The sequence below is a fragment of the Macaca nemestrina genome, chromosome 12 (assembly GCF_043159975.1).
Source record: "Macaca nemestrina isolate mMacNem1 chromosome 12, mMacNem.hap1, whole genome shotgun sequence".
In the NCBI taxonomy this organism is placed as follows: domain Eukaryota; kingdom Metazoa; phylum Chordata; class Mammalia; order Primates; family Cercopithecidae; genus Macaca; species Macaca nemestrina.
The window spans coordinates 15192564-15210944 of NC_092136.1; the positions used below are offsets into that span (position 1 = coordinate 15192564).

The following is an 18381-nucleotide window of genomic DNA, read 5'->3' on the forward strand; positions in this document are numbered from 1 at the left end:
TCAACTTTTATTTTAGATTTAGGAGTCTATGTGCAGGTTTATTACCTGGGTATATTGTGTGATGCTGACGTTTGGCAGTATGATTGCTCCCATCAGCCAAGTACTGAGCATAGTACCCAATAATTTTCCAACTCTTGCCCATCTCCCTCTCCCCTTTAGTAGTCCATAGTGTCTATTGTTGTTATCTTTATGCCCATGAGTACCCCTTGTTTAGCTGCCATTTTTAAATGAGAACACGTGGTATTTGGTATTCTGTGCCTGCATTAATTCCCTTAGGATAATAATCTCCAGCTGCATCCATGTTGTTACAAAGGATATGATTTCATTCTTTTTTATGGTTGCACAGTATTCCATGGTGTAAAAGTACTACATTTTCTTTAACCAATCCACAGATGATGGGCACGTAGGTTGATTTCATGTCTTTGCTATTCTAAGTAGTGCATACTGGTGTGTGTGTTTTTTGGTAAAATGATTTATTTTTTCCTGCATATGTCCAGTTTTGGGATTGCTGAGTCAAATGATAGTTCTTTCTTTTTTCAACTTTTACTTTGGTCATTTTATTTTTATTTATTTTTATTTATTTATTTTATTTCCATAGTTTATTGAGGAATAGGTGGTGTTTGGTTACATGAGTAAATTCTTTAGCAGTGATTTGTGAGATTTTGTTGCACCCATCACTTGAGCAGTATACACTAAACCCAATTTCTACTCTTTTATCCCTCAGCCCCTTCCCACCCTTTCTCCCTGAGTCCCCGAAGTCCACTGTGTCATTCTTATGCCTTTACATCCTCATAGCTTAGCTCCCACTTATGAGTGAGAGCATATGATGTTTGGTTTTCCATTCCTGAGTTACTTCACTTTGAATAATAGTCTCCAGTCTCATCCAGGTCACTGTGAATGCCATTAATTCATTCCTTTTAATGGTTGAGTAGTATTCCATCACATATATATACACACATATATCTCACAGTTTCTTTATCCACTTGTTGATTGATGAGCATTTGGGTTGGTGCCACATTTTTGCGATTGTGAATTGTGCTGCTATAGACATGCGTGTGCAAGTATCTTTTTCGTATAATGACTTTTTTTCCTCTGGGTAGATACCCAGTAGTAGAAATGCTGAATCAAATGGTAGTTCTACTTTTAATTCTTTAAGGAATCTCCACACTGTTTTTCATAGTGGTTGCACTAGCTTACATTCACACCAGCAGTGTAGAAGTGTTCCCTGTTGGCATCTATGCCAACATCTATTTTTTTTATTATGACCATTCTTGCAGGAGTAAGGTGGTATCACATTTTGGTTTTGATTTGCATTTCCCTGATCATTAGTGATGTTGAGCATTTTTTCATATGTTTATTGGCCCTTTGTATATTTTCTTTCGAGAATTGTCTATTCATGTCCTTAGTCCACTTTTTGGTGGGATTTTTTTTTTCTTTGCTAATTTGTTTAAGTTTGTTGTAGATTCTGGATATTAGTCCTTTGTCAGAGGTACAGATTGTGAAGATTTTCTCCCACTCTGTGGGTTGTCTGTTTACTCTTCTGACTGTTCCTTTTGCCAGGCAAAAGCTCTTTAGTTTAATTAGGTCCCAGCTCTTTATTTTGTTTTTGTTGCATTTGCTTTTGGGCTCTCGGTCAAAAAATCCTTGCCTAAGCCAATGTCTAAGAAGGTTTTCCAAAGTTATTTTCTAGAATTTTAATAGTTTCAGGTCTTAGATTTAAGTCCTTAATCCATCTTGAGTTGATTTTTGAATAAGGTGAGAGATGAGGATCCAATTTCATTCTCCTACATGTGGCTTGCCAATTATCCCAGCACCGTTTGTTGAATTGGATGTCCTTTCCCCACTTTATGTTTTTGTTTCTTTTGTCAAAGATCAGTTGACTGTAAGAATTTGGATGTATTTGTCGGTTCTCTATTCTCTTCCATTGTTCTGTGTGCCTATTTTTATGCCAGTATCATGCTGTTTTGGTGACTATGGCCTTGTAGTATAGTTTGAAATAAGGTAATGTGATGCTTCCAGATTTGCTCTTTTTGCTTAGTCTTGCTTTGGTTATGTGGGCTCTTTTTTGGCTCCATATGAATTTTAGAATTTTTTTTTAATTCTGTGAAGAATAATGGTGGTATGTTAATGGGAATTGCATTGATTTTAGATTGCTTTTGGCAGTATGGTCATTTTCACAATATTGATTCTACCTATCCATGAGCATGGGATGTGTTTCCATTTGTTTGTGTCGTCTATCATTTCCTTCAGCAGTGATTTGTAGTTTTCCTTGTAGAGATCTTTCACCTCCTTGGTTAGGTATATTCTTAAGTATTTTATTTATTTTTTTATGCAGCTGTTGTAAAGGGGGTTGAGTTCTTGATTTCATTCTCCACTTGGTCGCTGTTGGTGTGTAGAAGAGCTACTGATTTGTGTACATTAATTTTGTATCCTGAAACTTTGCTGAATTCTTTCATCAGTTCTAGGAGCTTTCTGGAGGAGTCTTTTGGGTTTTCTAGGTAAAGAATCATATCATAAGCAAACAGCAACTTGACTTCCTCTTTACCAATTTGGATGCCCTTTATTTCTTCCTTTTGTCTGATTGCTCTGGCTGGGACTTCCACTACTATGTTGAAGAGGAGTGGTGAGAGTGGGCATCCTTGTCTTGTTCCAGTTCTCAGAGGGAATGCTTTCAACTTTTCTCCATTCAGTATTATGTTGGTTGTGGGTTTGTCATAGACAGCTTTTATCACATTGAGATATGTCTTGTGTATATGTGCCGATTTTGCTGAGAGTTTTAATCATAAAGGGATGCCGGATTTGTTGATTGCTTTTTCTGCAACTATTGAGATGATCATGTGATTTTTGGCTTTGATTTTATTTATGTGGTGTATCACATTTAGTGACTTATATATGTTAAACCATCCCTGAATCCCTGATATGAAACCCACTTGATCATGGTGGATTATCTTTTTGATATATTTTTTTAATTCAATTAGCTCGTATTTTGTTAAGGATTTTAGCATCTATGCTCATCAGGGTTATTGGTCTGTAGTTTTGGTTTTTTGTTTTGTTTTTGTTTTGGTTTTGGTTTTGGTTATGTCCTTTCCTGGTTTTTGTAATAGGGTGATACTGGCTTCATCCAATGATTTAGGGAGGGTTCTCTCTTTCTTTATCCTGTGGAATAGTGTCAATATGATTGATACCAATTCTTCTTTGAATGTCTGGTAGAATTCTTCTGTGAATCCATCTGTTCCTGGACTTTGATTTTTGTTGGTAAGTTTTTAATTGCCATTTCAATCTTGCTGCTTGTTATCAGTCTGCTCAGAATATCTAATTCTTCTTCATTTAGGCTAGGAGGGTTGCATCTTTCCAGGAACTTAACCATCTCCTCTACATTTTCTAGTTCATGTGCATAAAGCTGTTCATAATAGTCTTGAATGATCTCTTGTATTTCTGTAGTGTTACTTGTAATATCCCCTGTTTTGTTTCTCTCTTCTTTTCTTCATTAATCTTGCTAGTGGTCTATCAGTTGTATTTATCTTTTAAAAAAATAGCTTTTTGTTTCATTTGTCTTTTGTAATTTTTTAAATTCAATTTCATTTAGTTCTGCTCTGATTTTTGTTATTTCCTTTCTTCTCCTTGCTTTGGTTTGGTTTGGTTTGGTTTGTTCTTCTCTAGTTCCTTGAGGTGTGACCCTACATTGTCTGTTTGTGCTCTTTCAGACTTTTGATATAGGTGTTTAGGGCTATAAACTTTCCTCTTAGCACTGCCTTTGCTGTACCCCAGAGGTTTTGATAGGTTGTATCACTACTGTCATTCAGCTTGAACATTTTTTTAATTTCCATCTTGATTTCATTTTTGACCCAGTCATCATTCAGGAGCAGGTTATTTAATTTCCATGTATTTGCATGGTTTTGAAGGCTCCTTTTGGATTTGATTTCCAGTTTTTCTCTACTGTGGTCTGAGAGAGTGCTTGATATAATTTTAGTTTTTTGAATTTATTGAGACTTGGTTTATGACCTATTATATGGTCTATCTTGGAGAAAGTTCCATGCACTGTTGAATAGAATGCATATTCTACAGTTACTTGATAGAATGTTCTGTAAGTATTCGTTAAATCGATTTGTTGGTGTTCTTTGTGCTTCTTGTATTGGGATGTCTAGTTCTCTAACAAGGCTGGGGAAGTTTTCCTCAATTTTTCCCCCAAATATATTTTCCAAACTTTTAGATTTCTCTTCTTCCTCAGGGACACCGATTATTCTTAGGTTTGTTTGTTTAACATAATCTCAGACTTCTTGGAGGCTTTGTTCATATTTTTATTCTTTCTTCTTTGTCTTTGTTGGATTGAGTTAATGCAAAAACTTTGTCTTTGAAGTCTGAAGTTCTTTCTTCTGCTTGTTCAATGCTATTGCTCAGACTTTCCAGAACATTTTGCATTTCTATAAGTGTGCCCATTGCTTTCTGAAGTTTTGATTTTTTATTTATGCTATTTCACTGAATATTTTTCCCTTCACTTCTTATATCAATTTTTAAAATTTCCTTACATTGTGCTTTGCCTTTCTCTGGTGCCTCCCTGATTATCTTAATAACTAACCTTCTGAATTCTTTTTCAGGTAAATCAGGGATTTCTTCTCAGTTTGGATCCATTGCTAGGGAGCTAGTGTGGTGTTTTGAGGGTGTTAAAGAACCTTGTTTTGTCATATTACCAGAGTTGGTTTTCTGGTTCCTTCTCATTTGGGTAGGTTCTGTCAGAGGGAAGGTCTAACGCTCAAGGCTGTTGTTCAGATTCTTTTGTCCCATGGGGTGTTTCCTTGATGTAGCACTCTCCTCCTTTTCCTAGGGCTGTGGCTTCCTGAGAGCCGAGCTGTAGTGATCGTTCTCTCTCTTCTGGATCTAGCCACGCAGCAAATCTACCAGGCTCTGGGCTGGTACTGTGGGTTGTCTTTAGAGTCCTGTGATGTAAACTGTCTGCGGGTCTCTCAACACTTGCTCCAGTGGAGGTGGCAAGGGGGTGAAGTGGACTCTGTGAAGGTTCTTAGTTTTGGTTGATGAGTGCACTATTTTTGTGCCAGTTGGCTTCCTGCCAGGAGGTGGCACTTTCAAGAGAGCATCAGCTATAGTAGTATGGGGGAGGAACAGGCAGTGGGCAGGGCCCTAGAACTCCCTAGAACATTTTTCTTCAGTTACCAGGGTGTGTAGGGAAGAACCATTAGGTGGGGACAGGGTTAGCCATGTCTGAGCTCAGACTCTAGTTGGATGGGTCTTGCTGTGGCTGTGTGGGAGATAGGGGAAAGTTTCCTGGGTCAATGGAGTTATGTTCCTAGGAGGATTATGGCTGCCTCTACTGTATCATGCAGGTTCTCAGGGAAGCTTCTCAGGTTCTACAGCTTCCAATGAGACCAACACAGAAGGCAGATGCTGGGGAAAGCCAGCAGTCACAGACTTCACCCAGCTCCCATGCAACCCAAATGGCCTGTGTCACTCCCACCGTGCCTCTGCCAACAGCACTGGGTCTGTCTCCAGGCAGTGGATGAGCAGGGCTGAGAACTTGCCCCAGGCCGCCCGCCTCCCAGCTGTAAAAGCAAATATGGTTTTCCTTCTTTTCCAGCCTGTGGAGTCTGCACACTGGATTCACACCCTCCCCAAAGTTCTGGCCAGGAGACTTCTCTATGGGTTCAAATTGTTACAAAGTTCAATTGGAGGTTTATTCCTCCCTATGACATTTTCCCAGTGCCTCTGGCAGACCTCCTCAAAGACCCCTGTGAGGCAAGCCAGAAATGGCTTGCTAGGGGACCCAGCAAGACCACAGGGATTTTCTTGCTGTTTCCTCTACCCCTGTATTTTGCATGGCTCTCTAAATTGACTCGGTTCCCGGTAAGGTCAGAATCTTCTCCCATAATCTAGACCTTCAGGTTCCCCAGTGGGGTGTGTGTTTGGGGACAGATGATCTTCCTTTCCCACTTCCACAGTTTGGGCACTGACAGTATTTGGGTGTGTCTCCCAGGTCCTGCAGGAGCAATCCACTTCCTTCAGAGGATCTGTGGGTTCTCTTGGCTTTCCTAGTGTATTCCTGCAGCCGTTCTGGAGCAAAAGTTCACAATGCGAGACTCCACATGCTGTTCTGTCTGTCTGAGTGGGAGCTGCAATCTAGTCTTGCCTCCCATCTGCCATGATCTCCAAATTATAGTTTGCCCATTTTTCACTCAGACTATTAGATTTTTTGCTATTGTGTTGTTTGAGTTCATTATATATTCTGATGATTAATCCTTTGTCAGAGGGGTGGTTGGCAAATATTTTCTCCCCTTTGTGGGTTCTCCCTTCTGTGGGTTCTCTTTTCACTTTGTAGATTGTTTCCTTTGCTGTGCAGAAGCTTTTTAACTTGATGTTGTCCCATTTGCCCATTTTTGCTTTGGTTGTGTGTGAGAGTATTACTTAAGACATCTTTGCCCAGACCAATGTCCTGGAGAGTTTTTTCAATATTTTCTTATAGTAGTTTTATAGTTTGAGGTCTTATATTTAAGCCTTTAATCCATTTTGATTTATTGTTTGTATATGTGAGAGATAGGGGTTTACTTTCATTCTTCTGCATATTCAGTTTTCCCACCATCATTTGTTGAAGAAACCTGTCCTTTCCCCAGTGTATATTCTTGGCACCTTTGTTGCAAATGAGTTCACTGTAGATGTATGTATTGAGTTCTAGGTTCTCTATTCTGTTCCATTGGTCTATGTGTTTTCATGCCAGTACCATGCTGTTTTGTTAACTACAACTCTGTAGTATAATTTGAAGTCAGGTAATGTGATGATTCTAGTTTTGTTCTTTTTGCTTAGATGGCTTTGGCTATTATAGGTGTTTTGTGGTACCATAGAAATTTTAGGATTATTTTGTCTGTTTTTAATTAGGCATAAGATAGCTCTTCAGCAAATTATGTACAGCCCTCACTAAGGTGTGAATTCAGTATCTTCTAGTTAGACCCTTTTTCTCAGTAAAATTATTTCATAAAGAACCTCTTTGATGATCTAGCAAGATGGCCACATACAAACAGCTACAGTCTACAGCTTCCAATGAGACCAACACAGAAGGCAGATGATTTCTGCATTTCCAACAGAGGTACCCAGATCATCTTGTTGGGACTGGTTAGATAGTGGGTGCATCCCACGAAGGGTGAGCAGAAGCAGGGTGTGGTGTTGCCTCACCTAGGAAGTGCAAAGAGCCAGGAAACTCCCTCCCCTAGCCAAGGGAAGCTATGATGGACTTTGTCATGAGGGATGGTGCTATATGCCCAGATACTACACTTTTTCTACAGCTTTTGCAACCCACAGACCAGGAGATTCCCTCAGGCACCTACATCACCAGGGCCCTGGATTTCAAGCACAAAACTGGGCAGCCATTGGAGCAGATACTGAGCTAGCTGAAATAGTTTATTGTTTTGTTTTGTTTCATTTTCATACCCCAGTGGTTCCTGGAACACTAGAGATACAGAACCATTCACTACCCCTGGACAGGTGACTGAAGCCAGGTAGCCAAGTGATGTTGCTCAGCGGGTCCCACACCCACAACGTCCAGCAAGCTCAGATCCACTGGCTGGAAATTCTTGCTGCCAGCACAGCAGTCTGAAGTCGACCTGAGATGCTGAAGCTTACTGAATCTTGAGTAGGCAGTTATTCCTGCACAGTGCAAACAAAGCCACCAGGAAGTTCAAACTGGGCAAAGCCCATCCACAGCACAGCAAAGCATCTGTTGCCAGACTGCCTCTCTAAATTCCTCCTCTCTGGGCAGGGCATCCCTGAAAGAAAGGCAGCAGCCCCAGTCAGGGGCTTATAGATAAAACTTCCATATCCCTGGGACAGAGCCCTGGGGAAAGGGGCAGCTGTGGTTGTAGCATCAGCAGATTTAAACACTCTTGCCTGCCAGCTCTGAAGAGAGCAGCAGATCTCCGAGCACAGTGCTCAAACTCTGCCAAGGGACGGACTGCCTCCTCAGGTGGGTCCCTGACCCCCATGCCTCGTGACTGAGAGATGACTTCCAGCAGAGGTTGACAGACATCTCATACAGGAGAGCTTCAGCTGGCATCTGGCTGGCACCCCTCTCAGATGAAGCTTCCAGAGGAAGGAGCAGGCAACTATTTTTGCTGTTTTGCAGCCTCCACTCGTGATATCCAGGCAAACAGGGCTTGGAGTGGACCTCCAGAAACTCCAGCAGACCTGCAGAAGAGGGGCCTGACTGTGAGAAAAAACTAACAAACAAAAAGTAATAATATCAACATCAACAAATAGGATGCCCACACAAAAACCCCATCCAAAAGTCATTAGCATCAAAGGTCAAAGGTAGATAAATCAAGGAAGATGAGGAAAAAACAGTGCATAAATGCTGAAAATTCCAAAAACCAGAATGCCTCTTCTCCTCCAAAGGATCACAATTCCTCACCAGCAAGGAAACAAAACTGGACAGAGAATGAGTTTGATGAATTCACAGAAGTAGGCTTTAGAAGGTGGTAATAACAAACTACTCCAAGCTAAAGGAGCATGTTCTAACACAATGCAGCGTAGCTAAGAACCTTGATAAAAGGTTACAGGAACTGCTCACTAGAATAATTAGTTTAAAGAAGAACATAAATGACCTGATGGAGCTGAAAAACACAGCAAGAGAACTTCTTGAAGCATACACAAGTAACAATAGCCAAATCAATCATGCAGAAAAAAGAGTATCAGAGATTGAAGATCAACTTAATGAAATAAAGTGTGAAGACAAGATTAGAGAAAAAAGAATAAAAAGGAATGAACAAAGCCTCCAAGAAATATGGGACTATGTGAAAAGACAAAACTTATGATTGATAGGTGTGACTGAAAGTGACAGGGAGAACGGAACGAAGTTGGAAAACACACTTCGGGATATTATCCAGCAGAACTTCCCCAACCTAGCAAGACAGGCAAACGTTAAAATTCAGGAAATACAGAGATCACCACTAAGATAATCCTCAAGAAGAGTAACCCCAAGACACATAATCTTCAGATTCACCAAGGTTGAAATGAAGGAAAAAATGTTAAGGGCAGCCGGAGAGAAAGGTCAGGTTACCCACAAAGGGAAGCCAATCAGACTAACAGTAGGTCTTTCTGCAGAAACCCTACAAGCCAGAAGAGAGTGGGGGCCAATATTCAACATTCTTAAAGAAAAAAAAAAATTCAACCCAGAATTTCATATGCAGCCAAACTAAGCTTCATAAGTGAAGGAAAAATAAAATCCTTTACAGACAAGCAAATGCTGAGGGATTTTTGGCACCACTAGGCCTACCTTACAAAGACTTGGAACCAACCCAAATGCCCATCAATGTTAGACTGGATAAAGAAAATGTGGCACATATATACCATGGAATACTATGCAGCCATAAAAAAGAATGAGTTCATGTCCTTTGCAGGGACATGGATGAACCTGGACACCATCATTCTCAGCAAACTAACACAGGAACAGAAAACCAAATATTACATGTTCTCTCTCATAGGTGGAAGTTGAACAATGAGAACACATGGACACAGGGAGGGGAACATCATACACCAGGGCCTGTCGGGGAGTGCAGGGCTAGGAGAGGGATAGCATTAGGAGAAATACCTAATGTAGATGACGGGTTGATGGGTGCAGAAAAACACAATGGCACATGTATGCCTATGTAATAAACCTGCATGTTCTGCACATGTATTCCAGAACTTAAACTAAAATAAAAAAGAGACAGAATTGACAAAAAAAGAACCTCTTCAATCATACACATAAAAATGTGTACACAAACACATGTAAGCCCCCACTATATGTATGTGTGTGTATGTATATGTATATATACACACACAGATAATCTACTTGTAAATGAGATATATAGAGATACAGATATCTAAAGAGGAGAAATGAGAGAAATAGCTAAGAATCTCGGCCTTACACATGGTACAAAGATGTGAACAGAGAATTTTATGGAATGCTGACTTAACAAACCTAATTTATGCCTGGGTGTACTACAGAGTTCACTTACAATAACGTAATTGTCTTTTAAATTTGCCCCATACTTTGTGTTAATGTGCCTATGTGCCATGTAGGTATGGAATACATAAATGAACATGCCTATGATTGTCCTAGTAAAGTACTAACTTTATTATCCCTCCTGGATAGTGATTTCTTAGAATAGAGGCAGGGATTTGTGCTATAGAAAAGCTTTACAGAGTGCCAAATTCAAAATAGTAGGGTGAACAAACAAATTCCGGTTCAAACCTGAGTTTTTATAAAGTAGTATCTCTCTAAGGGCTGTCAACTGACTCCCTGCATCAGCATCACTGGCAGCATTTGGAGGAATTGCTAACCCAAGGTCCCATATCCAATACAAACATAATTTATGCCTGGGTGTATTACAGGGTTCACTTACAATAATATAATTGTCTTTTAAATTACAATTCCCCCAATTCCATTTGAAGGAATTGCTACCCCAAGGTTCCCTACCCAATACCACCCACTCAGATCTTCTGCAAACAGCATAAAAATATCCATTTAAAACAAACATTCAGTGATTCTATGTATTATGTAATAATATTGTGTTTCTACATAACAATCCAAAGTTTATATGTCAAACATTTGCAAATCAAATCTTCTTTTTACGTTGACCCACATTAAGATACCAGAGCTTATTTATCTTCATTTTTACTGATCTTTCTGAATCACTGTTAATCATCCTTAGGTTTCAGCTGTTGAGGTCACATCCCCAGTGACCCACCCCTCATGAAGCTTTTCTCTGTGAAGTCCTTGTTTTGTTTTTTGCTTGTCTAAACTAGGACATGAAAGTCCCTGAGATGATGGCATTTACAGGAATTCCACAAGGAGGCTGTCTGCATTGATAATTGTGAACCCCACTCACATTTTTTGAGTTTTCAAATTTCTTTTTTTAAATTTGGTTTCTTAAAATATCAGCTTTCTTGAAGGAAAGTATGCCAGTAGCCTCAACTCCTTTTGCTCAAATTCCCTTTGAGATTAATTAAATACAGTCTGTATATCGAGGTGGAGGGGAGTAGAATTATCGCAACAGCAAATTACTCGTTTCATGAAGTACTTGGTCCATTACTACAGTATTTCCTGATAGTTACTTTGTAAAATATGGAACATTAGAACAACATTTTTGGGTCGGGCGCGGTGGCTCAAGCCTGTAATCCCAGCACTTTGGGAGGCCGAGACGGGCGGATCACGAGGTCAGCAGATCGAGACCATCCTGGCTAACATGGTGAAACCCCGTCTCTACTAAAAAAATACAAAAAACTAGCCGGGCGAGGTGGCGGGCGCCTGTAGTCCCAGCTACTCGGGAGGCTTAGGCAGGAGAATGGCGTAAACCCAGGAGGCGGAGCTTGCAATGAGCTGAGATCCGGCCACTGCACTCCAGCCTGGGCGACAGAGCGAGACTCCGTCTCAAAAAAAAACAAAAAAAAAAAGAACAACATTTTTGGTGATTGAATATCTGAGTTTCCTTCATCTACTTCTCCAAGTATTTTCCCCCAGAGAGATGATGATGGGAATGTGGGTGTTTGTGAGATTGGGGACAATGGCTCTGACAACATACTCATGCTCTTACAGATGGCCAGTGGTTGAATCAGGATGCCAACCCAGGCCAAGGCCAACCAAAGCCTTATCACTTTCTATTTTGCTGTGGTCTGCTATTTTACATGCATGTGTGTGTGTAAATACATGTGATTATTTGTGCATATGTAAGTGTATAGCATGAAAGATGGAGACACTTCTGGACAGATGGACTACTTGATGGAGAAAAACTGAAGAGACTTCCTTGGTGTGATATATTTTATCCCATTTTAATACATACACCCCAAAAAATCTTTGTATGTTGAAATCCTAACCTCTGATACCTGGGAACGTGACTGTATTTGGAGACAATACATTTTAACTTAATTACTTAAAGAAGTAATTAAGTTAAAACAAGGTCATTAGGGTGAACCCTAATCCAATATGACTGGTATCCTTCTAAGAGGGACAGAGATATGTACAGAAGGAAGACCATGTCAAGACACAGGGAAAAGGCAGCCATTGGCAAAGCAAAGAGAAAAATCACAAAAGAAAGCAACTCTGACAACACCTTGATCTCAGACTTCTAGCCTCCAGAATTGTAAAACAATAAATTTCTGTCACCTAAGCCACCCAGTCTGTGGTGCTTTTATGGCAGCTCCAGCAAAGTAATACACATATCTACCAGACAAAAACTTGCTGTACCACTCTCTCACTCTCCAATGCAGCTTAGAGAAGAAAAATATTTTCATCACATAGTATTCAGAGTCATTAAATATGTCATATTCTTCACATATACATGCATTGTAACAGCATTCTCCCTGCTCAGCCACCTGAAAATAACTTTTGAAATCATGCTACACAATTTCCTGTCCCATAATAAATTCTTTAGACTCTTACTTGAAGTCAGGAAGTAGCAGACTAAGATTTTAACATCATTATTGCCATGTAATTCCATGTTTTACTTATAGAGGTACAAGTCTATAGGAGAAATTATTGAAGAAAGTACAAGAAGCCCTACATATTTTCTCAGTCATAAGTCCTCTACGTTACCCCTTCAGTTGTACCTAATTTCATAGCACGAGTTGTAGGACCATTCACTTGTTCCCTTATTCCCCCAAGCAAGAACCCACATAGACAACTTGCTTCTGAAGAAAATTTTCATACATACAGAAGCTAATCTATATTATTCAAAATGGATAGTTAGTAAGGAAGAATTGTTGGTGTTTCGTTAGAACTGATCAAGGAGAAGAATGCTCTCATTCTAAATTAGATTACTATTCTTAATCCATTTAACTGAAGTATCACTACGACAGTAAAGAAAATGTATCAGTGTACCACAGATGGATGAGAAAAAGACTTACAAATTTACAGTCCAGACATCTACAATTATATGCTCACCTACCAACCTCCCCATCTTTATCTTGAGTTGAAAGATTCACTTCCAGGATGGTCTCGATCTCCTGACCTCGTGATCCGGCCACTGCACTCCAGCCTGGGCGACAGAGTGAGACTCCGTCTCAAAAAAAAAAAAAAAAAAAGAAAGATTCACTTCCATAGACTTTCAGATGTGAATCTTGAGTTATTTATACAATCATTTACTAAATAGTTTTGAGTATCTTCTATATGTCTGTTCCAATGGTTCTTAACTGGGGGCACTTTTGACTGCCAGGGGCCCATTTGGCAACATCTGGAGATATTTTTGATTAATATAACCAGAATGTGGTTACAATGCATGTATGTGTCATCTCGCGGGTAGAAAACAGGATGTTGTGAAACAAATATCCAGCCTAAAAGGCCAGCAGTGCCCAGGCTGGGAAATCCTAGTCTAGCCTTTTGTTACTCGTATTATGTGCATACAAGTTGAGAAAAGATTTGGTCATTGCCCTCACTGTGCTTATACACGAATAGGAGAGATAGAAGTTAATCAAATAGTAAACAAATAAAGTAAAATTGTAATGGTTGCAATGAAGGAGGAGTCAATGACATTCCAAAAGGAAAATTCCAAAAGATGCATTTGACCCTGACATAACCAAGGTCAAAAAATCTTCCCTGAGGAAGTTGTCATAAAACTGGGGCAAAGGATAATTAGAAGCTGATTAAGTAAAAATAACAGAGTCAACAGCCTGTGCAAAGGCCGGGTGGTGAGAGGAAGCATGGTGAAAAGAAGGGACTGAATGAAGGATGGAGTCACTGGAGAAAAGAGTCAGGAGACTAGAAGTTAGCAGAGATTAAACCTTATATTGGTTTTGTAATCCATATTATGGTTCATCCTTATATTATAATATATGCCAGATTTCACTTTCACTGAAAAGCCGTTGAGGTTTTTTAGTACCCCAAAAGCTACTGACATAAAAAAAAAATTGTTTAAAGAATATAGAGTCATGTCAGAAAGACTCAGCCAACTTGAAGAGGTTCCCACTAGTCAAAAATGGAGTAACATGATCATGATAACTACAATGGACAGGGAGGAAGTTCTAACTATTTTTAAGTCAGAGCATGTGGAGGGATTTCTGGAATGGCTGGCAAAGTTCTTTTTCCTTGATCTGAGCGGTGATACAAAGGGGTTTGGCTGGTAATATTTCACAAAGCTATACAGTTGTTTTGTGTGGTCTTTCTTCTGTGTTTTATTTCATTTCACAATAAAAAGCTATAAAAAATTTTTAAAAAGCAACTGAGGGTAATGTGGCTAGATGAAGTTTGATGTAGAGGAAAAAATATACCTCATGATCAGGCAAACTTCATCTCAGCTACTTGCTACATCTATTCTTGGACAACAGGAATAACAATAACTTTGTAGACTTATTACCAGGATTAAATGATATAGTGTTTACATGTGATACCAATAATATCTCTTTCTTAGTGTTGTTGTGCAAATGAAATTACTTAATATGTGCAAAGTGTGTGAAATTTAGTAAGTGCAATATTAGACTTAGCTTTTATGATTATTATTATACCGCTTGGCACATAGCAAATAGTTAACACATTTTGCTTCCTACCCCTCCCATTCCCTCTTTCCTCCATTTATTGGCACCAAACATACCTCAGGAGTCTCTGAACCTCTCAGATATTCCAGCCCTGATTTGCTGTTGGGATCTGACCATCCTCCCCACAGACACACACACACACACACACACACACACACACACACACACGCCAAAGAGCTACCTCAGTCACAGTCACTCTAAACCTCTTCAGAATTGCCTGTGAATAAGTGGGCACTTGAATACACATGTTCACACACAAACATGTAAATATATGTTATAAAAGTATAAATATTTTTACACATGACCAACCAACATTTTTTCAAAGGAATTAAACTAGTTTGCTAAGATCCATGGGAATGTCTCTGCTCAAAGAAAATTAACAAAGAAGGATGTCATGGAAAAGGTGAAACATGTGATAAGTGTGAATTGAGGCACAATTAATAACACTGTGCTAGGCCCCATAGCAGAAAGATAAAAATAAAATAAAGTCTCAGTTCTCTGGGGCAATGATAATTTGGGAATTAGGCTGAACCTAGGTACAACAGACGTGGTAGGAATAGACCTGAAACAGAAGGCTCAAATGATCTTGATTAGGGAACTTGGTGTTTTTCAGGAAATTATTTTGGGTACTGAGAGTGTTACTAAGTGGTTGAATACTAGTCTTTACTTTGACAAGCATACTCTAGACCCTCCATGCGACAGGGGATCCTAAGTGGAGAGACAGTTTTAGTTTGGCTTAATTATCTGGTAACAGGAGAGGAGGTCAACAATCACTAAGCTACCTTCTTCTGGGAGATGGAACTTATGAGACAAGACCCTAGATTACAAAGCAATTGACTTGCTCCATGGCTTCTGTTTGGGAAGTTACATAAGGCTCAGTCCCACTGGGCAGCCTCTCCAGGCTCATGACCCTCCCTTCTTGATCTACCAGAGCAGTCAGACATCACTGCTAGGTCCTCTCTTTTACGAATATCTCAGAAGAGGCTGGCTCAGTGTCTCTCTCTCCCTTTCCAAGTTTAAGGTAAGAGAATGTCTTGCCTTCTTCAAGATTTGCAGTGTTCCAGCATCAACTGTCATTGAGCTAGAAAAGTAAAATAGTGGCTTTACAAATAAAGACTCCAATATTTCAGAACTAGTTCAGCCTATAACTTACAGTGTTTTCTCTGAAATTCACTGGGAAGCCCAATTTTTCTGGTTAGAATGATAATAACTAATCTCGGTCAAAGAAATGTTGAGGGATTGAATAAATATAAATTCTATAAGGTTTAAGGGTTAATAAAAACCTTTTATTCATATGGTACCTCATTTAATCTTCTGCTGTAAAGCAGATATTATCATACCCTTAAAAGATACAACAAAAGCAGGGAAGAATTAACATTTATTATGCAACTAAATAGGTTTCATACATTAAACTAAGTGTTCTGTAAATCACAGAACACTTTTTGTGATTTCATCACAACTCCATTATGTAAGTATTATTATTTGCATCTTTTAAACATGAGGAAACAGAAATTAATGTGAGATGATCTTCCAGGGGATTATGCTATTAATAGTACACTGAGAGTCTAGCTCAGGTTTGTTGAATGACAAATCCACTAAACCCCTTTTTTACACAATACTTACTTGACATTTGTAGAGCTGTTCTACTCTAGAGTATCCAGATTTCCAGAATGAACAAAAATAATGTATCTCAGGACATTCTTGCTAACTTGAGGAAGGCTATCTGGAGAGGTAAGAAGGAAGGTGGGAGAATGATGTGAAGTTTGACCTGGATACACTGAAATCTGGGGGGAGGTTTCTGGGGATGATGAAGTGTTCTTGCGTCTGTCCTATGCAACATATTTAGTGACAACTTGGAAAGGCAAGTTGATGGATGTGTTGATACAATAATTTTCACTGTCTTGGAACCATGAACTCCACTATTTTATCTGTCTAGATCTATTTAATGTAACCATTCCTGTGATCTGTCACAAGCTGCACAATTTTTTAAAAGATATTTTAAATGAGAACATTCCCAGAGCTTAAATTGTGAGACACATCAAAACCATGTCATATGAGAAATAGCAAAAGGAAATTAGGAAGAAAAGAAAAAACAGGGCTACAGGATAACAGCGCTTTAGCATCTGGTGTTTTGAGTAGAAATGGCCATATTGGGCCAGGTGTGGTGGCTCACGCCTGTAATCCCACCACTTTGGGAGGCTGAGGCGGGTGGATCACCTGAGGTCAGGAGTTGAAGACCAGCCTGGCCAACACGGTGAAAGCCCGTCTCTACTGAAAATACAAAAAAATTAGCTGGGCCTGGTGATGGGCACCTATAATCCCAGCTACTTGGAAGGCTGAAGCAGGAAAATCGCTTGAACTCAGGAGGCAGAGGTTGCAGTGAGCCGAGATTGTGCCATTGAACTGCAGCCTGGGCAACAAGAGTGAAACTCCGTCAAAAAAAGAAAAAGAAAGAAAGAGAAAGAGAGAGAGAGAGAGAAAGGAAGGAAGGAAGGAAGGAAGGAAGGAAGGAAGGAAGGAAGGAAGAGAGAGAAAGAAGAGAGAAAGAAAAGAGAGAGAGAGAGAGAAAGGAAGGAAGGAAGGAAGGAAAGAAAGAAGAGAGAGAAAGAAAAGAGAGAAAGAAAAGAGAGAGAGAGAAAGAAAGAGTCATATTGTGTAGAACAAAAGGAACATTTAGAAGGTGCACAGAGGCAGGTCTCAGTTTGTTACAGAAATGACTTTCAGAGAGTCCAGTATTTCCACAGCAGAGCAAGCAAACCAGGAGATAATGGGATTCCCTGGGCTTTGAACATGACCCAGTGTCTACACACTGTATTGGAAATTCAAGTATCTAATAGGGGATCAAACTGGCCATTTTCCAGGTCCCTTCTTGCACTTAGAATGTATGACTTATAATAGCTCTGATGTAAATATTTTAAATATTTTATTATAGGTGGAGTATTGAGATTATAAATATTATAGAGAGCAGTATTCAGATGATAACTATATGACATGATGGATATGCTGATTAGCCTGATTTGATCCTTCCACAATGTGTATATGTATCAAAGCATCACATTGTACAATTATTATTGTCAATTGAAAACAAAATATAACTTTTTGAAAAGATGATATAAGTGTAATAGACTACAATAAAATTCTCAGAAGTTATCATTGTGACACAGATTTCAAAGTGTCTCTCTATAATAATATAGACGGTAGACTAGCCTTAGATGTATGCCTGTTGTAGACTTCCATATGCTATGTTCTTGAATGACAGAATTTTTCCCACAGCGCAGCCCAAATCTTAGATATGAAGTTGTTTTATATAAGGGCTCCTAAACAAGTGATTTGATTATGAATAATCTTAAATCTTTCACTGCACTGCAAAGTGAAAGTAGAAAATGAAGAAAATGTATAAATAACATTTTCAAGCTGTATTATCCATTCAACATATAATTATTGAGTGTCTAATATTTGTACAACATTAGGCTTGCTTATATGGGATGATCAAAATGTAAATAAAGCAAAATGGCTGCCCTTGAATTTATAAATAATAATGATGATTATCTTTTATTAGGTTGCCATTACTATGGATAGTTCATTGTGATATCTTACATTACTATTGCATTTAAACTTACAGCAATTCTTTTGTCTAAGTATAATAATTATTCCCATTTTTCAAATACAGAAATTGGGGCTCAGAGAAACTATATATTACCTAACATCATGAAGCCAGGAGCTAGAATTATTCAAACCACATCACTTCCCTTCACTGCTGATTTCACATTGATACACTGCCCCTCCTCCACATGATATAGTATAATGTGCAATACGCTAAGTGGCGTTAGAACCATTCAAAGTATTATTGAAGTTCAGCTCAGGAAAAGAGACCAA

General features: G+C 39.1%; 1 protein-coding gene across 2 annotated transcripts in view; it reads left to right on the top strand.

Annotated features, from left to right (window-relative positions):
* The window catches only part of LOC105496090 (olfactory receptor 10Q1), a 128586-nt gene that overhangs the window by 77111 nt on the left and 33094 nt on the right, over positions 1-18381 (top strand). The gene's annotated exons all lie outside the window — the stretch shown is intronic.